Raw genomic sequence first — 21,868 nt, 5'->3', positions numbered from 1 at the left:
AAAAAAGAGGGAGAAAATAACGGAAAAAGGAAAGCAAAAGTGGAAAGTACAAAAAGGAAAGCGACAGTACAATAAAAATTAAGAGGATACTGGAAAATTATTTGATTAATTTATTAAGCATAAATTAATTAAGCAAAAGTATTTATTAAGTCAAAATTATTTACTACATCCTATTGTATCCATCTAATTATTTTTAACCTATTTTAAAACTGTATTTATTTAAATTTTATGTGAACACTGACACTTTATGTATACTTCTGCCCACCGGGGCACCAGCCAAATGAGTGTGTGTGGCTACACAAACTTTTGGAGCAGGTGACCTGAGGCTGCGTTTTAATTGGTGGATTCAAGATTTGGCCAGGGGTTCAGCAAAGTGCCTGCATGCCTTCTTTTATTAGCAGCCAATTGGTTGTATTCAGTCACGTGACTTTTGTTTGCAAATTTACATACAGTGAATGAAGTGGTGGTCAGGCAAACCAATCTGGCTACCATTATGCAAAAACTTGTGCATCTCTGACTATTTTCAAAGTTTAGAGGCCAATGCATAGTCAAGATACCTTCAGAAAGTTGCTCTTTGCAATGTGATAGAGCCTTACATGTTCATAAAGAAGGATATTTCTTATGAGTTGTAAAATTATCCATCCGTTGAGTTCCCTAATATCTCAACCTATCTGCTGCTGCAGACATCGTTCTACATCGTTCTTTCATCTACAGATGAAAACCTGGAAGAGCATGGAGGTGTACAACTTTTTATATGTGGCTGGGTTAAAGATCTGGGGATCAAGACACAACAAGATAAATCTTGTTTCATTTATGCTCATGTAAGTAGGAATTCTGGGGCTTTTTGTATGCATCTTTGCGATGTTTGCTAGGATGCAAGAAGTTTTAGTATCAGGTGTAAACAAAACACAGCTGCTCAATTCTTAATCCTTGCTGCTCTTTTCTCCAAATAAATCATTCACAAAGATCCACAGAACCTCTTTAGAGATCTGGGTATTGGTGAAACATGATGGAGAAGTTATCACAACTCACTGTAACTGCATGACCGGAGAAGCAGTTTCGTGCTGAAAACTTGTGAGCTCTGCTTTTGTGTTTCGAAGAAAGAAGAAACCTTTGTCACATGCTGTTGGGGTTCACCCAGAAAGAGACCCCGATTCCTTCGTGGGCCACCCTCGGATCCGGGACGAATGATAGAACGATAGAAACAGACAGGGGAACCAGAGAGTTCACATGCCAGTTTATTCGCACAGTCACTTCGTCAAAGATGAAAGATTACAAACACCTTTTATAACAAATCATAATCTCTCCAAACGGCTATTGTGTCTGTCAAATGTGTGTGTTTGTATGTGACCTCAGAGAGGGGTGTGTGTGTGTGTGTGTGTGTGTGTGTGTCTATGGGAGGGTGTGAGTGAGTGACATCATTTTGATATCTGTGTCTATGTGCTAGGTCAGCAAATCACATCTTAATTCCATATGTATGTGTGTGTGAATGAAACCTTCAATCATAAGCAAAATAATATTTCAGCAATTCAGCAATTTCATTTACGTACGTCAAAGCGCGTGAGATGTTTTTACGACAATGTTTTAAACAAAGACTATGTTTGGTCTAACAAAGAAGTGTTCTTCTCCACTGGACGAAGGTCAGGCTACACAGGAACAGTTTAAAATCACTGCCATAGTATATGCAATAGTCCAAAATAATAAAGGATCTTAAAAAGCTCTAAAATATACTATAAGTAATATATACTATAATATATACTATAAAAATATAATACAAGAGTCTTAACTCTTTGTTCAGCAATAAGGCTACCATTACATCCAACATTAAAGTGTGTGTGTGGGTCGATCTGACACTAAAACAGACCTTGGTGGGTCCTTCAGACACTTCTCTGTTCAAAATACACATTTCATAAACAAAATGTTCCCAAACAATGTCCAGCCGAGACAGAAGGTCATTTTTAACTGAACCTTAAGTTAACTCTTAATTTTGTCACCATTTTAATAATAATACTTATAAGAATAATAAGAATAATACTTATATAACCCTAACAATCCCCCCTTTGATAATAGTATCACTATTATCAAATCCTATTATCACCTCATGATCATATATGTGATTACATCGAGAATTAATCCTGAGTTAATCTTTGCCCTTCTTGACGTATATTGGTGCTCAGAGGGCGGGCATGCCCAATCAGCCCTCGTCCCACCTCACCGGAGCTTAGAGAAACTCAAAACCTCTTAATTCCCAGATACACGCTACTTCCTTCAGAGTAATTTGTTCTAAAACAGTGAGGGGAAAAATGAAATTAGAAGGCATATCGACCTATAGTGAGAACAGAGTCCTGTAAGAATACAGAGTTTCAGAGCATAGAGATGTGTAATAATAGTAGAAAACGGCATCAGATGAAAGACATAACACATTCGTGTGGTGTGCGCTTGTGCAGTCCAGTTAGCGAAGTTAGTCCAGAAGATGTTGTCTCGAAGTCCAGCTCGAGCGGGTAACCCTGCTCCGAGCAATGAAGTGGTCCAGAAGGCTCGGGCGGGTAACCCTGCCCCGAGCAAAGATGAAGCAGTCACGAAGGCTCGGGCGGGTAGCCCTGCCCCGAGCAACAATGAAGCCACGAAACCCGTGATGAGGACTGTCATGGTTGTAGTGAGGATGATTGGTTCCAAACGGGGCACAAGATCTCTTCCCCTCTTTGTTCACAACGTCTTGAGGATTCTCAGTCAAATCTGTGCAGAGCTCAGAAAGAGAGAGAGAGAGACAGAGAGAGAAAACTGGCCAGAGGGAGACTAGATAGGGACACAAAAAGTGTTAATAGCAGCAAACTTGTTATTGTAACACAACTTTGTTATGGAGCCTTCTTCAATCGAGTGGCATGGATCCACTGTGGAAAAAGATCAGTTAAAACAGCAGCAAAAGTAATGGTGACTATGTCTGCAGGCCCATTATATTGTTTTCCCAATTGTCCAAATCATTACTTTAAAAAGTCATCACACCAGCACCTGTCTCCCACGTGAAAGGGGTGTGTGGTGGAGATAATATTGTATTATTGACCTTGGTACAAATTTTATGCAACTTATCTATAAGGGCTGCAGAATACTCATCCATATGCATCTTCAAATCAGAGGTACCCGGAGCCGGAGTTCCCTTCTTCCAGGGGAAGTCTTTATTTCCAAAAATAATTTCTTGGTGCCACACGAATTTCAGCCAGAATGAATTATGGATTACAGAAGCAAACCTGTGTCCTGCATGACCTTAATTAATTTGTCTTTCAATGTTCGATTAGTACGTTCTACGATACCAGAGGATTGAGGAATGTGAAAACACCAGTTTAGTTTAGAGATACTTACAAAGGTTTTGTGTGACTTTTGAGGTGAAAGGGGTACCTTTGTCGGAATCTATGGCATTTGAAACCCCATAACTATAACAATAATTATTATTGATTTCTTATTATTTTATTGTTGTTATTTTATTGTTTGTTTTTCTTTTTTACTGTCCAGTGTTCTTAGGTACCTTGAAAGGCACTTATAAATAAAATGTATCATTATTATTATTATTATTATTATTATAACTACCGTAGGTATCAAAACGAGTAACTACCTTCGTGTTCTCTCGAGAACAGGGAAAAACTTCTACCCATTTAGAGAATTTGTCCACAATCAAGATGACAAAAATCAAATGAAAAAGAAAAAAAAGCGTATGTCTCATGCAGAATATCAGGCTGATATTGACTGAACACACAGAATAACCACAGAGGTGTGATAATATTATAAATTATAAAACAAGAACCGTCTGAGGGTTTAGAACAAGAACCATCAACAAAGATCCCTAGAGACCCCTATTACTGATAAATTAATTTAATCGGTCTGTAAATTTTGCAACACCTGTTTAACTTGATGTGACGAGTGCAAGATCAATGGGTGAGACAAAAACCAATTTTTCCGCATCTAAAACCATCAAAGCACATGCGGAGACAGCCCCCAGACACACAGGTAAGCCTTGAGCAACAATGTCTAATGTTTTGGATAAAAACGCACAATGATGCATTCCCCCCCCCCCACGCTCCCCAGAGGCTGTGCCCCGGTGTCCACAGGCATAGAGGTGGAAGGGCTTGAAGTGAGCAGGTGACCCAGGGGCGGAACAAAGGGTGCTTCTGAGGGAGTGATAAGCGACCACCATAGCGTCAGTCCAGGTCAAAGGATGTTGCAGTGGAGGAGGTTTTGTGTCTAGAATGACAGCCTTGAGAAAGTTCAAAACTTCAAAAGTTCAAATACTTAAGTGTCCATACAATATTGCAGCTTGGTTCTGGAAACCTTAAAGCCCTTATGCGCCAGATGTTGGAGCAGGCGCAAGTGTCAGTGTCTTGGCAGATTTCTGGTGACTCAGCAGACACCAGAACACACAGACCACAGAGTCCTGAGGGAGGGAGAAGGTCACAGAGCACGTTATGAATTACAGCTGAAAAAAAAAACCAGCAGGAGAGTCAAATGAAACCTTGAGTCCAAACGCTATCTCCTCATGTGCGTGGAAGAAAAGGCAGAACAGAGATCATTAATGGCAGGAACCTGTGATATTACAGAAGAAACAATCAATTCATTAATCTTACGTAAATCTTGTGTAAAGTGTCTCACCACGCCTTGCTCGAGAAGAGACTGTAGGATGACATGGATCCAGAGAGAGAGGTACTGCTTATTATAAACAGGATGCACATGAATAGTTTCATGTCAATTCCAGGTTGCAGTGCAACAAAATGCGGAAAGGTTCAAGGACAATGAATACTTATACAAGCCAATGTATCATAATCATGATAATTTATGAAGTTTTTTTTCTTAATGGTTAAACAAAGATAAAACCAAGTCTCCGATTTATAAACAAAAAGTTATTCAAGTAAACGTTTGTTAACTGTTTCTTGCTGAAAAAAAAATTATGGTTAACTAAATACATTAAAAGCCTATCCATTCCATATCCTCTGTGGTTTTTAAAGGCAAAAGTATGGAGGTTTAAAACTCAGCAAACAGCCAATCAGAGCATTTCATATCAATAGTTCGAAATTAGGAGGAACATGTTTAAGCTTAGCCTCATAAGTAGCAATAAGTTTAAAGAAAGATAAGGAGATAAAAAAACAGGGCAAATTGAAATGACAATTTCACTGAATGTAATTTGAATAAAACTGAATAGCTGATAAGCACTCTTTTGTTGGATTCGATATGTGACAGAGACTGAAAATACATTTTTAATTCAATTAACAGTATTAATGAGAATGAGAATTGGTTGTCTTGGACATTTTGACTTTATGTATATGGAATTTACCTAATAATATAAAGAGATTACTTATTAAATTTATTATTGTGAGAGAGTGCCAAAAATAATGATTTTCTCTGCCCATTGCAGATTTCTGTGGCTGTCCTTGCCTGCTGTTCTTGCATGAGTTGTTTATAGTATAGCTATCTGTAACAGTCTGGGAGCCCTTATCTCAATGTTCACTGAGAAAAGAGACAAAGCATATTGCTACGGAACAATTATTCAAAATATTATTTATAATAATAGGACGACAATTATTCAAAAAATGTCAAAAATGAAGTAAAAAGCGGGTTAGCTCGCTGTTTAACTAATTTCATGCTTCCCAGACAAGATAAGTCCACATTTCGCTAAAACGCGTCAGAAACAGGAGTATATAGGATATTTAAAGGTTAGAATTACATATGATTAATAAAAATACCACTACACCAGCGGCGGTGAGAGCGCTGAATCCTAACCACTAGACCACCACACGATCAGTTTAAAATGTTTTAGATCAACATTAAACATTAGGTTAAACATTAAACTTTTCGGCATTTCCATTCACACGTAGGGTAAATATATTTGATGCCTTTTATTATGCCTTTAAACAGGAAGTGGTATAATACTCAATATTTCTAAAATGATTCCTGATAAATATCTTCAAATCTGAAAGTGATATTTGATTTGGCTGAATTAATCAAACTCTAAGCCTTAAATATATTTCTTCTGTTTTTACCATGTCTGTTTAATTTAAGTGAATGTTTTAAAATGGTTTTTGTGTTGTATTTGCTTGTACAGTTATTTCATTATTTAAGGTCTGAATGCATAGAATTACTGCCCAAATCTGATGAGACGAGAGTTTTGCCCTAAAAAGCTGCTTTTTTCTTTTATCCAGTGCGCATGCCCAGTTCACAAGCATCATGGGAACTGGAGTTCTCATGTTATTAATAATTTTGAAAACTTCGTATCCATCATTTATAAGATCTAGACATGAAACTGCATTAATAGCTGCACTATTAATTATTAAAACGCATTAATAGTCTTGTAGAGTGCTCGCGGACCACTCGTGACTTCCCTGATAACCTTCCAGTTACAAGTTTCGGACTATCAACACACAAGGAATATAAAATAAAATACAGATGATCTACTCACCAAACGCTGAAACTAATTGATTAAGAAGCAGATTTTTCCTCTGATGATGTTAAGGGAAGAGGATCTCTTCTCTTGGATTTCTAACAGTGATGCGATTCACAAACGATTCGGATCTTTTTCGGGACGAAACATAAATGACTCGATCGAGCGAATCGATACAGACGCATCAACGGCATTTGTTGAGTTCATGCACACGTAATGGGTTGAGGAAAGTTCATACTTTAATTTCATGCAGCATGAAAGTGTGATTATTGTTTACAATTTGAAAACAGGAATACAAATAAGGTTCCCGTAGTTTCTGAAGAATCAAGAGTGAATCAAGTAAATTGATTCACACGCATGCGAGTTTGTTCTAAAGATTCAGTGAAGCTTTCGTTGAGATTAAAATGCACAATATACAGAATGTCCGTATTTTATACGGATTTGATTCAATAAACATAGTATATGGGCGTACAAATAAAGTTATACGGATTCAAAAAAAAAAACCTTCAATATTTATTTAGAGCTATAATCAATTCCCACAATGATAAAAGAGCACATAACATTTACACTTTGTATTTTTTTGTCAAACACTGAAGCTTTGTATTCATTCTTAAAGTTTATTGAATAAAAAGTACCTGGGATATATCATTGTTAATTATCATTCAAATTTTAGGTAAATCATTTTAATTTGCATCTTATAAGGATTTTATAAGGGAAATAAGGATTTTGGAAGTTGGTTATACAGGTTTGATTGACCAAAGGTTTAACATTTATGCACACCAGGAACACAGTTCTAACTGTTCATGTCCAGAGTACTGATTTGTTGTTTCATTATTTTGTGCATATCCAGTAATGCCTTATATAAATGCTAAAACAATTAAAGATACATTACACAGCTCCCAGAGATTGCAAATACCTGGATGAGGATAAATCAAAACTGAGCCGGCCAAATTGTCTAGAATTTGTGTAGAATGCTAAACCACAGCAATTCATCCAATCCCGTGGGTTTTTTCTCGGGGTCCGGGTACCTTAATACAATAATACAATTAATATAATACAATTAATATAATACAATTTTCCCCCCCATGGTGGCTGCACGAAGGAATCAAAGAGTAAAAGCGCGCTCTTCTCGTGACAGCTCTCCCGTGGAGTGTCTTTACGAGGCTCACCGTCCCGTAAACAAATTACGAGGTTTACCAGTCCAATCCTGTGGCTCTACCAGCCCCGTCTCGTCCCGTAAACAAGAGTCTAAAAAGTCTAAAATCTAAAAAGTCTACGAGGTTCCCCAAAACGTCCCGTGCCTCTACACGAGGTTTACCAACCTGAATTATAATGGGTCTCTTTTTTTTTTTTTAAATTACTACCAACCAGGCGGCAACCAATCAATAACCAATCAAATTATAAATTAAAATTAAAATAATTTACTCACCTGGTTGGCAGTATCGCACTTCTGACACCAAATTGTTGGGGTTCACCCAGAAAGAGACCCTGATTCCTTCGTGGGCCACCCTCGGATCCGGGACGAATGATAGAACGATAGAAACAGACAGGGGAACCAGAGAGTTCACATGCCAGTTTATTCGCACACTCACTTCGTCAAAGATGAAAGATTGCAAACACCTTTTATAACAAATCATAATCTCTCCAAATGGCTATTGTGTCTGTCAAATGTGTTTGTATGTGACCTCAGAGAGGGGTGTGTGTGTGTGTGTGTGTGTGTGTGTGTGTGTGTGTGTGTGTGTGTGTGTGTGTGTGTGTCTATGGGAGGGTGTGAGTGAGTGACATCATTTTGATATCTGTGTCTATGTGCTAGGTCAGCAAATCACATCTTAATTCCATATGTATGTGTGTGTGAATGAAACCTTCAATCATAAGCAAAATAATATTTCAGCAATTCAGCAATTTCATTTACGTACGTCAAAGCGCATGAGATGTTTTTACGACAATGTTTTAAACAAAGACTATGTTTGGTCTAACAAAGAAGTGTTCTTCTCCACTGGACGAAGGTCAGGCTACACAGGAACAGTTTAAAATCACTGCCATAGTATATGCAATAGTCCAAAATAATAAAGGATCTTAAAAAGCTCTAAAATATACTATAAGTAATATATACTATAATATATACTATAAAAATATAATATAAGAGTCTTAACTCTTTGTTCAGCAATAAGGCTACCATTACATCCAACATTAAAGTGTGTGTGTGGGTCAATCTGACACTAAAACAGACCTTGGTGGGTCCTTCAGACACTTCTCTGTTCAAAATACACATTTCATAAACAAAATGTTCCCAAACAATGTCCAGCCGAGACAGAAGGTCATTTTTAACTGAACCTTAAGTTAACTCTTAATTTTGTCACCATTTTAATAATAATACTTATAAGAATAATAAGAATAATACTTATATAAACCTAACACATGCACACTTCAAGCACAGTGAAATTCATCCTCTGCATTTAACCCATCTGAAGTAGTGAACACACATGCACACACACCCAGAGCAGTGGGCAGCCACACACAGCGCCTGAGGAGCAGTCAGGGGTTAGGTACCTTGCTCAAGGGCACCTCAGCCCAAGGCCGCCCCACCTCAACCTAACTGCATGTCTTTGGACTGTGGGTGAAACCAGAGCACCCAAAGGAAACCCACGCAGACACGGGGAGAACATGCAAACTCCACACAGAAAGGCCCTTGCCGGCTGCTGGGTTCAAACCCGGAACCTTCTTGCTGTGAGGCGACCGTGCTAACTACTACACCACCATTTCTGTAGATCATTTCGATTATCTTATCTATCTCATTCAGTGTAGGAGCCCAATCTACATTATTGTCCTTGTAAAGAATGCTAGGACATCCTGATAAATAAAGTGAAAACATACACATTAGTTTACAGTATGGTGACCACAATCAAACAGTAAACAAAAACAGATCTGAGGACTCCTGAAATTCAAAACATTATGAAATAATGGAAAATGGCGAGAAAAGTGATTTGTGAATCCAAACGAAATAAATCAGAGGACTTTACAAACCTTTCATGAAGTGATCACTGCAAACTTGAGTGTTCTTTGACTCAGCTCCTTTCCATCATCGCAAACAGTTCAAGAGCCACCTTTCTCATAATATTTTTGGTAAAATCCTTTGCTCTTTCACCCTTTATCACTTCATGGGGAACCCAGAATAAACTTTTATCAGTTTCATGGTTTGTTTGATTCAAACAGCACAAAACAACAGAAGCATAGGGCATTTTAACAACTAGCAAGGCACCCCAGTGATAGTAACACTTTGTGAACAGGTAGCTTAGCTGACCACCACTTCATGCCTGCGCCATTATCGCTTCTTGGATTTTTGCTCTCTGTTTTTGCCTGTTTCTTGTCACAGTTTTTTGCACTACTTTTTTGTCTTTTTTTTCATGTTGTTGCACTATGTTTCTGTGTCAATTTTTTTGTCTGGACTATTTTTTTATGCTAGCATTTTTTTGTCCTTGCCTGCCTCATTTTTTTGTCCCTAGTCTTTTGGATTATTTTTGGTTTATTTTTTCCTATTAAATCTTTTTTATTATTGGAGTTACTGGTCTGTGTTCTGCTTTTGGATCCTACTCCCCACATCTCACCACCCCTAACAGTACGTTCTGGCCAACATGGATCCAGCGGAACTGAACCATCTGAGAATGGCTATGCAGCAGCAAGGAGCCCTCCTCGGGACCCACCAACAGGAACTCAAACAGATCACCCAGAGCCTGGCCACCCTGTCCAACTCACTCAACCTTCTAGCCACACAACTCCAGCACTCCCAAGCCATGCCTACCCCTGCTCAGCTGCCTCCTTCTTCACCTCCCGCCACCACCACTCGCCACGAACCAAGACTTCGCCTCAGCCCTACAGCAGGGAACCAGGTACCTGCAGATCTCTTCTGTCACAGTGTTCACTGATCTTGGAGCTTCAACCTCTGGCTTTCCCCACAGAACGCTCCCGGGTAGCCTATCCCATCATGCTTCTCACCAGCAAGGCCAGGGAATGGGGAATAGCAGTCTGGAACGCTGACGTGCCCTGTTCCAGCTTCAAGGACTTCTCTGAGGAAATGAGGCGAACATTCAACTGCTCTCTGTCCAGCTGGGAGGTGGCAAGAGAGCTCATGGAGCTGTAGCAGGGGTCCCAAACTACCTCGGATTATGCCATCGAGTTCCGGACATTGGCAGTGTCATGCGGTTGGAACGAGAGTGCCCTGGTCTATGGGTTCCTACATGGCTTATCCGATGCCATCAAGGACAAACTTGTCTCTTGGGAACTGCCGTCGGACCTGTCCAGCCTGATGGACTTTGCCAATCGTATTGACGTGCAGGTTCAACAATGGAGGAGAGAGATGAGCTGCCTCAACTTCAACCCCTTTCCACCTCCCGCCTCATCCGTCGAACCCATGCAGGTAGATTGGATATGGGTGTCAGCGGAGGAACGACTGTGCCGATGGAGCACGGGGGCTTGCTTCTACTGCGGTCAGCAGGGACACATCTGCTGAGCCTGCCTGCTAAAAGGACGAGCCCACCAGTGAATCGAGGGGCCCTGGTGGGCGTTGCTCATAACCAGTCCCCTGCTGACTGACTGTTGCTTCCCATTATCATCACTCTCAACAACCGACATCACCATCTTCAGGCACTCGTCGACTCGGGGGTGGACAGGAACCTGATCTGCTCTGCCACCGCCAAGGATCTCGGAATCCCATTACTGACCCTCGAGGTTCCTCTCACCGTCCTGACACTCAATGGCACTGGCTTGACCACCATCACTCACCTCACCACCCCGCTCATCCTAAGGATTTCAGGCAATCACTCCGAAATGATACAACTTCACATCATGAACAACCCTCACATTCCCATTATTCTTGGATTACCCTGGTTGATGCAGCACAATTCCCACTTAAACTGGACTGACCACACCATCTTAGGCTGGAGTCCTTCCTGCCTGGCCTCCTGCCTGAATTCCGCTCTGCCTCCCGCCAAACCACCACAGCCCTCAGCCAGCGAGTTTCACGACCTCTCTCATGTGCCTCCAGAATATCTGGACCTCAAGCCTGTCTTCAGTCAGACCTGAGCAGTGTCCTTTCCCCCTCATAGGCCCTATGACTGCGGTATTGACCTCCTGCCCGGGACAATGCCACCCAAGGGACGTCTCTTTCTTTCCCCCGCCGAGAGACAAGCCATGGAGAAATGTATCACGGAGTCTCTGGTAGCTGGGATCATCCGCCCTTCCTCCTCCCCAGCAGGGGCAGGATTCTTCTTTGTGGAGAAGAAGGACAAGTCACTCCACCCCTGCATTGACTATTGAGGTCTCAATGCCATCACGGTCAAGAACTGCTACTCACTACCGCTCATGACCACAGCCTTCGAACTACTCCAGGGAGCTAAGGTGTTCACTAAACTGGACCTATGCATTCCCATTGGGTAACTTGTGTTTGACTGACAGCTATGCTCAGCCATTCCCCCGGAAGCTGTTGCAGTCACTGTTTGACGAGTGACCGATCCATTGACGGTAAACAAGGATCGAGTGGACTTCAGTGGCGACTATGATATTGACAAAGTGTAAATTCAATATCATAGTCGCCACTGAAGTCCACTCGATCCTTGTTTACCGGCAATGGATCGGTCACTCGTCAAACAGTGACCACAACAGCTTCTGGGGGAATGGCTGAGCGTAGCTGTCAGTCAAACACAAGTTAGCCAATGGGAATGCATTCCTGGACAGCCCACCCACACGTGAAGTTTGTGCCAAAACTGCAAGCAAAAAGTCAGGGAGCGCAAACGAGAGCTGGAATTGCAACCAAAATAAATTACATCAAACAAAACTGAGAAAGACGCAGAACAAAAATAAAAGGTTTCTGAAGAGTAATAGACTGATATTTTGCACGATTACCCTGGTGCAAATCCTGGCCAGGATCCTACCAGGATCTTGTACAGGATCTGAAATATAATCCTAAAGGATCTTGTCCAAGATCCTACAGGATCCTGTACAAGATCCTGTAGGATCCTGTAGGATCTTGTACAAGATCCTTTAGGATCCTAACCAGGATCTTGTACAGGATCCTGTAGGATCCTGGTAAGATCCTACAGGATTTTGTGAAGGATCCTACAATATCCTACAGGATCTTGTACAGGATCCTACAACATCCTACAGGATCCTGTACAGGATCCTACAACATCCTACAGGATCCTGTACAGGATCCTACAATATCCTACAGGATCCTGTACAGGATCCTACAGGATCCTACAGGATCCTGTAGGATCTTGGACAAGATCCTTCAGGATTATATTTCAGATCCTGTACAAGATCCTGGTTAGGATCCTGGTAAGATCCTGCTAGGATCCTGGCCAGGATTTGCACCAGGGCAGAAGGCTGAAACTCATCAAATGTTCTGCTATAGAAGCCAAACTTGTATGTGTGTACCAGGATGATGTTGATGGTATTGATGGCTATGTTTCTTCCACCTTGAAGAGTTATCAACATGATTAATTAACCATATTGTAAGACCTGACTTCTTTTTTGGTAGAAAAGGTTAAACAAGTAAAGCCTATTCAAATGGTGTTCTGAATAGCCATTATTGTTTTAATCAACATTTAAGAGGGTGCTTGCATTCATTTTCATAAAGAATCAGCTGTGACCCAGGTATATGCATACTTTTAGATGAATCACATTATTATGAAGGTTATTTTTAAACCAAACATGCTGTTGATTTGTACTAGGTTTCATAGTTGAATAAATATGGAACACTGCTCTTTATAACTTTATTCAAGCAAACTAATGAAAACTGTAACTCTGAAATATTATCATGGAATAGTTAAAATTGTCTTCCATATTCACATTATTATGGTTTGTTGAAATAAAGGTCATCATATTTAGCTATATTTAAACCCTAAATCACATATGGTATGTGTGAGCCCTCTTCTGCTCTTGTACAGAAGGATATCAAATCAAATCAAATCAAGTTTATTTGTACAGCGCTTTTAACAATAAACATTGTCGCAAAGCAGCTTTACAGAATTTGAACGACTTAAAACATGAGCTAATTTTATCCCTAATCTATCCCCAATGAGCAAGCCTGTGGCGACGGTGGCAAGGAAAAACTCCCTCAGACGACATGAGGAAGAAACCTCGAGAGGAACCAGACTCAAAAGGGAACCCATCCTCATTTGGGCAACAACAGACAGCCTGACTATAATATTAACAGTTTTAACAGGTATAACCCTCAACTGTCCTCATGGGGCCGTCCTTCACAGGAGTGGGGTGATAAAACTCCGACCAGACACAGGGCACCAGGATGGATCAAGCAGGTCCGAGGGGCAGAAGAGGCCAGCATCTCAATCCCAGGATCAACATGTAACTCAGAGGGACAGATGGGGGGGGGAGAGAAAGAAAACACGTTGTTAGGTATGCCCTAAAAATGACAAGTATTAAATCTGTGTGGTAGGCTCGCAGAGACGAGAGTCTTTACATCAGGCATGACGCACAATGGCATGTTAATATGGTAAAAAATATATCATGACCTGCTCTGGCTGGATGCTTGATTGGGTGATGGGAGCACACTCCTCAGCAATGATGAGATGCAGATGGGACCCTTAGGCCTGGCCAAGACAATTCAGTTACATTTCACCGGGTCTGGGACATGCGACAGAACGTCTGACGGCCGATTCCCTGCAGGCTACGATAGCCAGTCGAGGTCCCCACCGTCTCCACCAAAAGATTTCCTGTTGACTCCATGTAACTCAGAGGGACAGATTTGGGGTGGGGGGGGGGAGAGAAAGAAAACACAGGTGGTTAGGTATGCCCAATGTCACCTGAATAAGTAGGAACAGGATATTTATTTAAGTTTAAAAAAAACTCGCAAAAAAACTTTAAATGCACTATCTATTCAAGAATTTAGGGCTAGCAAGCCTTGTTTCCATGCTACCCTGAATTTGCTGAATCAGAGTATTGGGAATTCGTTCGGCAAGAACCTACTCAGGATCCTGTTGGTATCCAGTTAGGATCTTATTCAGGATCCTACTTAGGACCTTGTTAAGATCCTACGAGAACATACCCAGGATCCTGTTGGTATCCAGTTAGGATCCTGTTCAAGATCTTGTTTAAGATCCTACAAGATCCTACACAGGATCCTGCTGCAATTGAGTTAGGATCTTATTCAGGATTCTGTTCAAGATCTTGTTTAAGATCCTACAAGATCCTACTCAGGATCCTGTTGGTATCCAGTTAAGATCTTATTCAGGATCCTGTTCAAGATCTTGTTTAAGATCCTACAAGATCCTACTCAGGATCCTGTTGGTATCAAGTTAAGATCTTATTCAGGATCCTGTTCAAGATCTTGTTTAAGATCCTACAAGATCCTACTCAGGATCCTGAAGCATTCGAGTTAGGATCTCATTCGGGATCCTACTCAAGACCTTGTTTAAGATCCTACGAGATCATACTCAGGATCCTGAAGCATTTGAGTTAGGATCTTATTCAGGATCCCACTCAAGATCTTGTTTAAGATCCTACAAGATCCTACTTAGGATCCTGAAGCATATGAGCTAGGATCTTATTCAGGATCCTACTTAGGATCTTTTACAGGATCCTGATACTTTTTCAAGATCTTATACAGGATCCTGTTCAAGATCCTATCACTTCCAAGATTTTGGCTCCTTCTAGGATCCTATTTAGGATCCTGCACAGGATTTTATATAGGATCCTATTTCTACTTAGGATCTTAAATAGGAATGTAATCCTGTGCAGGATCCTATTTCTACATAGGATCCTATTCAGGATCTTAAATAGGATCCTGTTCCTATGTAGGATCCTATTCAGGATCCCATTCTTAAATAAGATCCTTTAGGATCCTACAGGATCTTACAGGATCCTACAGGATCCTGTGTAGGATTTGCGCCAGGGTACATGAATAATTTGTTTGTCAGTCTAAAAAAATTGACTTTTTTTTTGCATTTTGATTTGTCGTTTTTGTTTGATATTTCAAAAGTATTGTATGAACATTTTGGCACAAAATTGATTCCATATAAATATAGTAGGCTACTCCGTCGATTGGGCTATGAAAGCGTTTACGTTCTATTGGTTCATCCAGCTGTTTTTATTCTATACCACTTATTTTTTTACAGATAATGACAATACACCTGGTCTTTTTTTGGAAATTTATATTGTGTGTGTGTGTGTGTGTGTGTGTGTGTGTGTGTGTGTGTGTGTGTGTGTGTACGCGCCTACTGGAGTGATATGATCGGGACTTCACAACTCACTGCCTGATTAATAGACTTCTGTCTCAGTCTCTTTGTCTCTCACTCTTTGCAAATTTTTTCCTTTTTGCACTTTTTTCCTGACTTCATCCTTCTCCCGGCTTCTGTCTATTTCTTCTCTATCTCTCAAAAGCCTCTCTTGTTTTTCTTCTCAGTTCTCTCTCTCATATGCTTTCATTGTTCCTGTCGGCTATTTTTCTCATGTCATTGTTCTCGTATGACTCCAGTTAAATCTCTCCCTATGTAGCTGAGACTGCAGCAGCTTTTCTCCTTTTCTGTTTCCACTGTGCATCTGTTCTCTCTATAACAAGATACAGCTGCAAGAAAACCTTGGTAAACCCTTTGGAATTAGCTGGAATTACACAAGTGGTTGTGTGCTTCATGCTTGTATTGAGCACACTGATGAAATATTCACAGTCCAGACTGGAAAAAGTATGTGAACTTTTGTATTTAATAATTAGTATAAACTGGTGGACGTTGTTAGCATCAAAATAAATGCCAATTGAGATTACTATCAAATATTATATACAGCTTGATGTATTATACCACAGTGCTGTTGAATTCTCAAATCTGATCAGAAGTCGTGGATTAATTTCCTATACGTAACAGCAGCTCTCACAGTAACTCCAGCTGGAAAGTTTATAATAATGCACTCATTCTAATAGTCAGGTAAATTTTATTTGTATAGCACTTATGACAATAAACATTGTCACAAAGCAGTGTTACAGAAAAATATAAATTTTAAACATATGAATTTTATCTCTAATGAGCAACCCTGAGGCGATGATGACAAGGAAAAACTCCCTCAGACAACATGAGTAAGAAACCTTGAGAGGAACCAGTCTCAAATGAGAACCAATCCTCATTTGGGTGATTAACAGATAATGTGATCATAAATAACTTGCCTATTAGTGTGTCCTATATGGTCAAAAATTGCAACTGTGCAATCAGGAAATTCATTAGTTTTAACATGAAGTCTATTTTTGTTTACTGTGGGTGGTAGAAAAGGGCAACTGGACTTGCTTGAAGATTCTTGAAAATGTTTCACCTCTCGTCCAAAAGGCTTCCTCAGTTCTGTCTGACTAATAGGGAGTCTCATCTCATCTCATCTCATCTCATTATCTCTAGCCGCTTTATCCTTCTACAGGGTCGCAGGCAAGCTGGAGCCTATCCCAGCTGACTACGGGCGAAAGGCGGGGTACACCCTGGACAAGTCGCCAGGTCATCACAGGGCTGACACATAGACACAGACAACCATTCACACTCACATTCACACCTACGGTCAATTTAGAGTCACCAGTTAACCTAACCTGCATGTCTTTGGACTGTGGGGGAAACCGGAGCACCCGGAGGAAACCCACGCGGACACGGGGAGAACATGCAAACTCCGCACAGAAAGGCCCTTGCCGGCCCCGGGGCATCAGATATTTATCCTCTCCTGGCTCAGAATCAGAATCAGAATTCTGATGACCAGCTCATCTAAGGTGTCACTGAGGCATCATGTTGGCCTCAGTGACACCTTAGATGAGCTGGTCATCAGAATTCTGATTCTGATTCTGAGCCAGGAGAGGATAAATATCTGATACTCCCTATTAGTCAGACAGAACTGAGGAAGCCTTTTGGACGAGAGGTGAAACGTTTTCAAGAATCTTCAAGCAAGTCCAGTTGCCCTTTTCTACCACCCACAGTTTACTATGACCTGGATGATTGAGAATCTTCACAGACATCTCTATTTTTGTTTGTTTTTTGTTTGAATGTTTTGTCCGCCAGTTGTGGTGTAGCTCCAGACCCAGTTTTGCATGTCGGCTCCCTTCAAGCCTTGGTCCACTGTGGGTGATGATGCTCGTTGCTCTTTTAACATCAGAGTTGTCCAGCACTCTGTGCGGCAGTGCTTTTGTGCTTGGTGTTCCAAGTAATGTTGCCTGGTGGTGTCACGGTGGCTGTGCAGGTGGTTTGGGACATACCAGCGCTCTGTGCAGTGGTGCTTCTGTGCTTGCTTTGTTGATCCATGCCCTGGTGTTCCAGGTGATGTTGCCCAACAGTGGCGCAGTGGGTGTGCAGGCAGTGTGGGATTTATTTTTGTGCACCTTTGGTAGGAGTGTGGTAGCTACACCATTGGAATTACAGCCTGACCCTCTTTTGGCGGACTCTTTTTTTTTTTTCCCTGATTGTAAAGTGACCTTGGGTGTGAGAAAGGTGCTATATAAATTGAAATTATTATTATGTCCATCAACTGTTCACTGATGGAGACTTGAGTACAAAGCCATTCATGACAACTGCAGTCCTAAAGTTATCGTGACAACTGTTGTCTGAAACCATCGTAGAAAATTGTAAGTGTCCAGAGCCATCTTCCGAGTGTATCTTTTGTCTGTACATATGGTGCTATCCTCCACAGGAGTGAAGTGATGAGAACCTCAGCCAGAAATAGGGCATCAGGATGGATCAAGAAGGTCTGGAGGGCAAGAGAGGTCAACATCACTGGTATCTCAGGATTGATCTGTGTATTGAGAGAGAGAGAGAGAGAGAGAGAGAAACAAAGATTGGTAGGTATGTTCATTGTCAGGTAATGCTTCAGAACACTGTGCGCAGAGTGCAAGCAGGGACCCCGATAAGACTAACTATGACAGTATAATGAAAAGGGAGAACCAGAAAATAACACACACATGAGGGAGCCCTGGGACATAAAGCAGCCATCCACTCCACCATCAACAAATATAAATGTACACAATTAATACATCATTTCTATGTAGTCAATTTACACAGAAACTTATAAGACAGAAGCACAACATATACAGATTAAAAAACATGTACGGGTAATCATTGACACGGTTGTTGTTTTTTCATAAGATGATGTTTATTTAGCACTTTTGGAAGGCATCTCCAGTACTTGTACTTTGTAACAGTTGGAAGTAATGTTATAATGCTATAGGTTAGAGAAGCAGCCTTGGACCCAAAGGGTCACTGGTTTGATTCCTGGGACCAGCAGGAAAAATGTGAGTTGAGTGAACAAACAACATTTTTCCCTCCCTTTGTATCATGGCTGAAATGCCCTTGAGCAAGGTAGCTAACCCCCAGGTGCTGTAGCATAGCTGCTGTGTGTGTGTGTGTGTGTGTGTGTGTGTGTGTGTGTGTGTGTGTGTGTGTGTGTGTGTGCACGCGCACTCATTGTTCACTTGTGTGTGTGTGTGTGCGCTCATTGTTCACTTGTGTGTGTGTATGCGTGTGTTCACTGTGTCAGATGTGTTAAATGCAGAGGAGGAATTTTGCTGTGCTTGAGTGTACATGTGACAAAATAAAGGGTTCTTCTACAACTTTAAAGTTTTCCTTCACAGAAAATTCTTCAGGAAGGAGAAATCAGTAACAGCTGCTTTTTTGTCTTATTAACTTCAAAATATTATAGATATGTCATCTATAGATAGATCACAACCTGTTTTGTAGGCTGAACCACAACATTAAATATAATATAATTAAATGTAAAAGTATGATATTATTATTAGGATGCAGTGCAAAGCACTGCAACTATTGTTCTTCTACGTATTTTCTTCTTATTAGGATGCAGTGCTGCAGCACAGCAACCTATGGGCTCCCCTAGGGGAGAAAGAATTTTGTGAATAGCTGCTTTCGTTGTCGAGTTATTTGTCATTGTTCGAGGCCTGCTCCTTCGTAAAAAACAGCGGAAAACTCAAGACCTTGTGTGTCTTAGCTCATTGACACCCATTATAAACGTGACAGAAAAGTCTCTCATTTTTAACTCGCTCTAGTGTCCTCATTTTTAACACTACAGACAAAAAATTACATCAGTTTATTCAGGAGACCCTTTTAGCGCTCACTGTGAAAGAATTTTGTGAATAGCTGCTTTCGTTGTCGAGTTATTTGTCATTGTTCGAGGCCTGGTCCTGAGCAAAAAAACAGCAGAAAACTCAAGACCTTGTGTGTCTTAGCTCTCCTGAGGCCCGTCGCCATGCAGACTGGGGCCACTGACGGGGCAGAGAGGGGGGGGGGCTGCTGTCTCAAGCACACACATAAATCATGCTCAAAATTTCAAACTTAAACTGTGTTTTCAGCCACAAATTTCACACTACAGACATAATTTTCTCAAAAGTAGTAGTCACACTTGTCCCAAAAAAAACCCATTCATTTCTATGGAATTAATTGAAAAAAAAAGCACTTTTTCAAACATCCGCTGCTCTGGCATGCTTTCGCCTAGAGATGTGATTCAAACTCTAAAACATAGGAAAACTTCTCCTCTGTGGATCTGGCATTCAAATTTTCTGCTAGGTTCTACACTTTCGGATCAGTCCCGGCTCAAACGCCATGTGGGTTCTGGGAGAAAATCCGGCTTTTGAATGGGTGTCTATTGCGTTACACAAGTGTTGAATGGGTGTCTATAGCGCTCCTACTCAGGCCCATCGCCATGCCGACTGGGGCCAGTGAGGTAGCAGAGAGGGGGGAGGGGGCTGCTGTCCCAAGCACACCCATAAATCATGGCATTGTAGCTTCATAGCAGGTCACACATTCACGGCCAGCAAACATGTGTCACCGGATTGCTTCGCGCACTGCATCCTCTCACAATTTCCCCCGGGGAATTGTCTGGTCTAGTTAGGATGCAGTGCTGCAGCACAGCAACCTATGGGCTCCCCTAGGGGAGCCCATAGGTTGCAGTGCAAAGCACTGCAACTATTGTTCTTCTACGTGTTTCTTCTTATTAGGATGCACTGCTGCAGCACAGCAACCTATGGACTCCCCTAGGGGAGCCCATAGGTTGCAGTGCAAAGCACTGGAACTATTGTTCTTCTACGTGTTTCTTCTTATTAGTATTATAAGGATGCAGTGCAAAGCACTGCAACTATTGTTCGTCTACATATTTTCTTCTTCTTCCTCTTCTTCTTCTTCTTCCTACGCAAATTTCGATTTCAAATAACTCAATAACCGTACGTCGCACACAGACAAACAATATATCAAAATGTGTGGCTCGATCGGACTCGCTATGCTATTACTTTTCTCTGCAGAATACGATTTTTTCGCGACGTAGTCGCGAAAAAATCGTCCAAAAAACCCCCATTCATTTCTATGGAATTAATTGAAAAAAAGCACTTTTTCAACGTTTTTCAAACATCCGCTGCTCTGGCATGCTTTCACCTGGAGACATGATTCAAACTCTAAAACGTAGGAAAACTTCTCCTCTGTGGATCTGGCATTCAACTTTTCTGCTAGGTTCTACATTTTCGGATCAGTCCCGGCTCAAATGCCATGTGGGTTCTGGGAGAAAATCCGGCTTTTGAATGGGTGTCTATTGCGTTACACACCAGTGAAGCTCGTTAAGTCAGAGTGGAGAGAGATTGAAAAAAAAGGTCAATCTTTCTCGCTTAAACTGTGTTTTCAGCCACAAATTTCATTCTACAGACATGATTTTCTCAAAAGTAGTAGTAAAACTTGTCCTGATTCACACAATGTGTCTACTTAAACGATAGGACAGGGCAGCCAAGAGGCCTCATTGACACCCATTATAAACGTGACAGAAAAGTCACTCATTTTTAACTCGCTCTAGTATCCTCATTTTTAAAACTACAGACAAAAAATTACATCAGTTTATTCAGGAGACCCTTCTAGCACTCAGTGTGAAAGAATTTTGTGAATAGCTGCTTTCATTGTCAAGTTATTTGTCATTGTTTGAGGCCTGCTACTTAGTAAAAAACAGCGGAAAACTCAAGACCTTGTGTGTCTTAGCTCATTGACACCCATTATAAACATGACAGAAAAGTCTCTCATATTTAACTCGCTCTAGTGTCCTCATTTTTAACACTACAGATTAAAAAATTACATCAGTTTATTCAGGAGACCCTTCTAGCGCTCACTGTGAAAGAATTTTGTGAATAGCTGCTTTCGTTGTCGAGTTATTTGTCATTGTTCGAGGCCTGCTCCTTAGTAAAAAAACAGCAGAAAACTCAAGACTATAAACGTGACAGAAAAGTCACTCATTTTTAACTCGCTCTAGTGTCCTCATTTTTAACACTACAGATTAAAAAAATTATATCAGTTTATTCAGGAAACCCTTCTAGCACTCACTGTGAAAGAATTTTGTGAATACCTGCTTTCGTTGTCGAGTTATTTGTCGTTGTTCGAGGCCTGATCCTGAGCAAAAATCAGCCAAAAATTGACAAGATTTTGTGTCACTCTGTGCTTTCTC

General features: G+C 41.0%; 1 long non-coding RNA gene across 1 annotated transcript; it reads right to left on the bottom strand.

Annotated features, from left to right (window-relative positions):
• Positions 1 to 1,215: 1,215 nt before the first annotated feature.
• On the bottom strand, positions 1,216 to 6,687 carry LOC132894173 (uncharacterized). The gene is made up of 2 exons (XR_009655628.1): positions 6,440 to 6,687; positions 1,216 to 4,692 (listed from the first exon to the last, which is right to left on the bottom strand). It is a non-coding gene; the product is annotated as an uncharacterized LOC132894173 (long non-coding RNA).
• Between the last annotated feature and the right edge of the window lie 15,181 nt (positions 6,688 to 21,868).

The sequence above is a fragment of the Neoarius graeffei genome, chromosome 11 (assembly GCF_027579695.1).
Source record: "Neoarius graeffei isolate fNeoGra1 chromosome 11, fNeoGra1.pri, whole genome shotgun sequence".
Lineage (NCBI taxonomy): Eukaryota > Metazoa > Chordata > Actinopteri > Siluriformes > Ariidae > Neoarius > Neoarius graeffei.
This window is presented reverse-complemented; position numbering and strand designations above follow the sequence as displayed.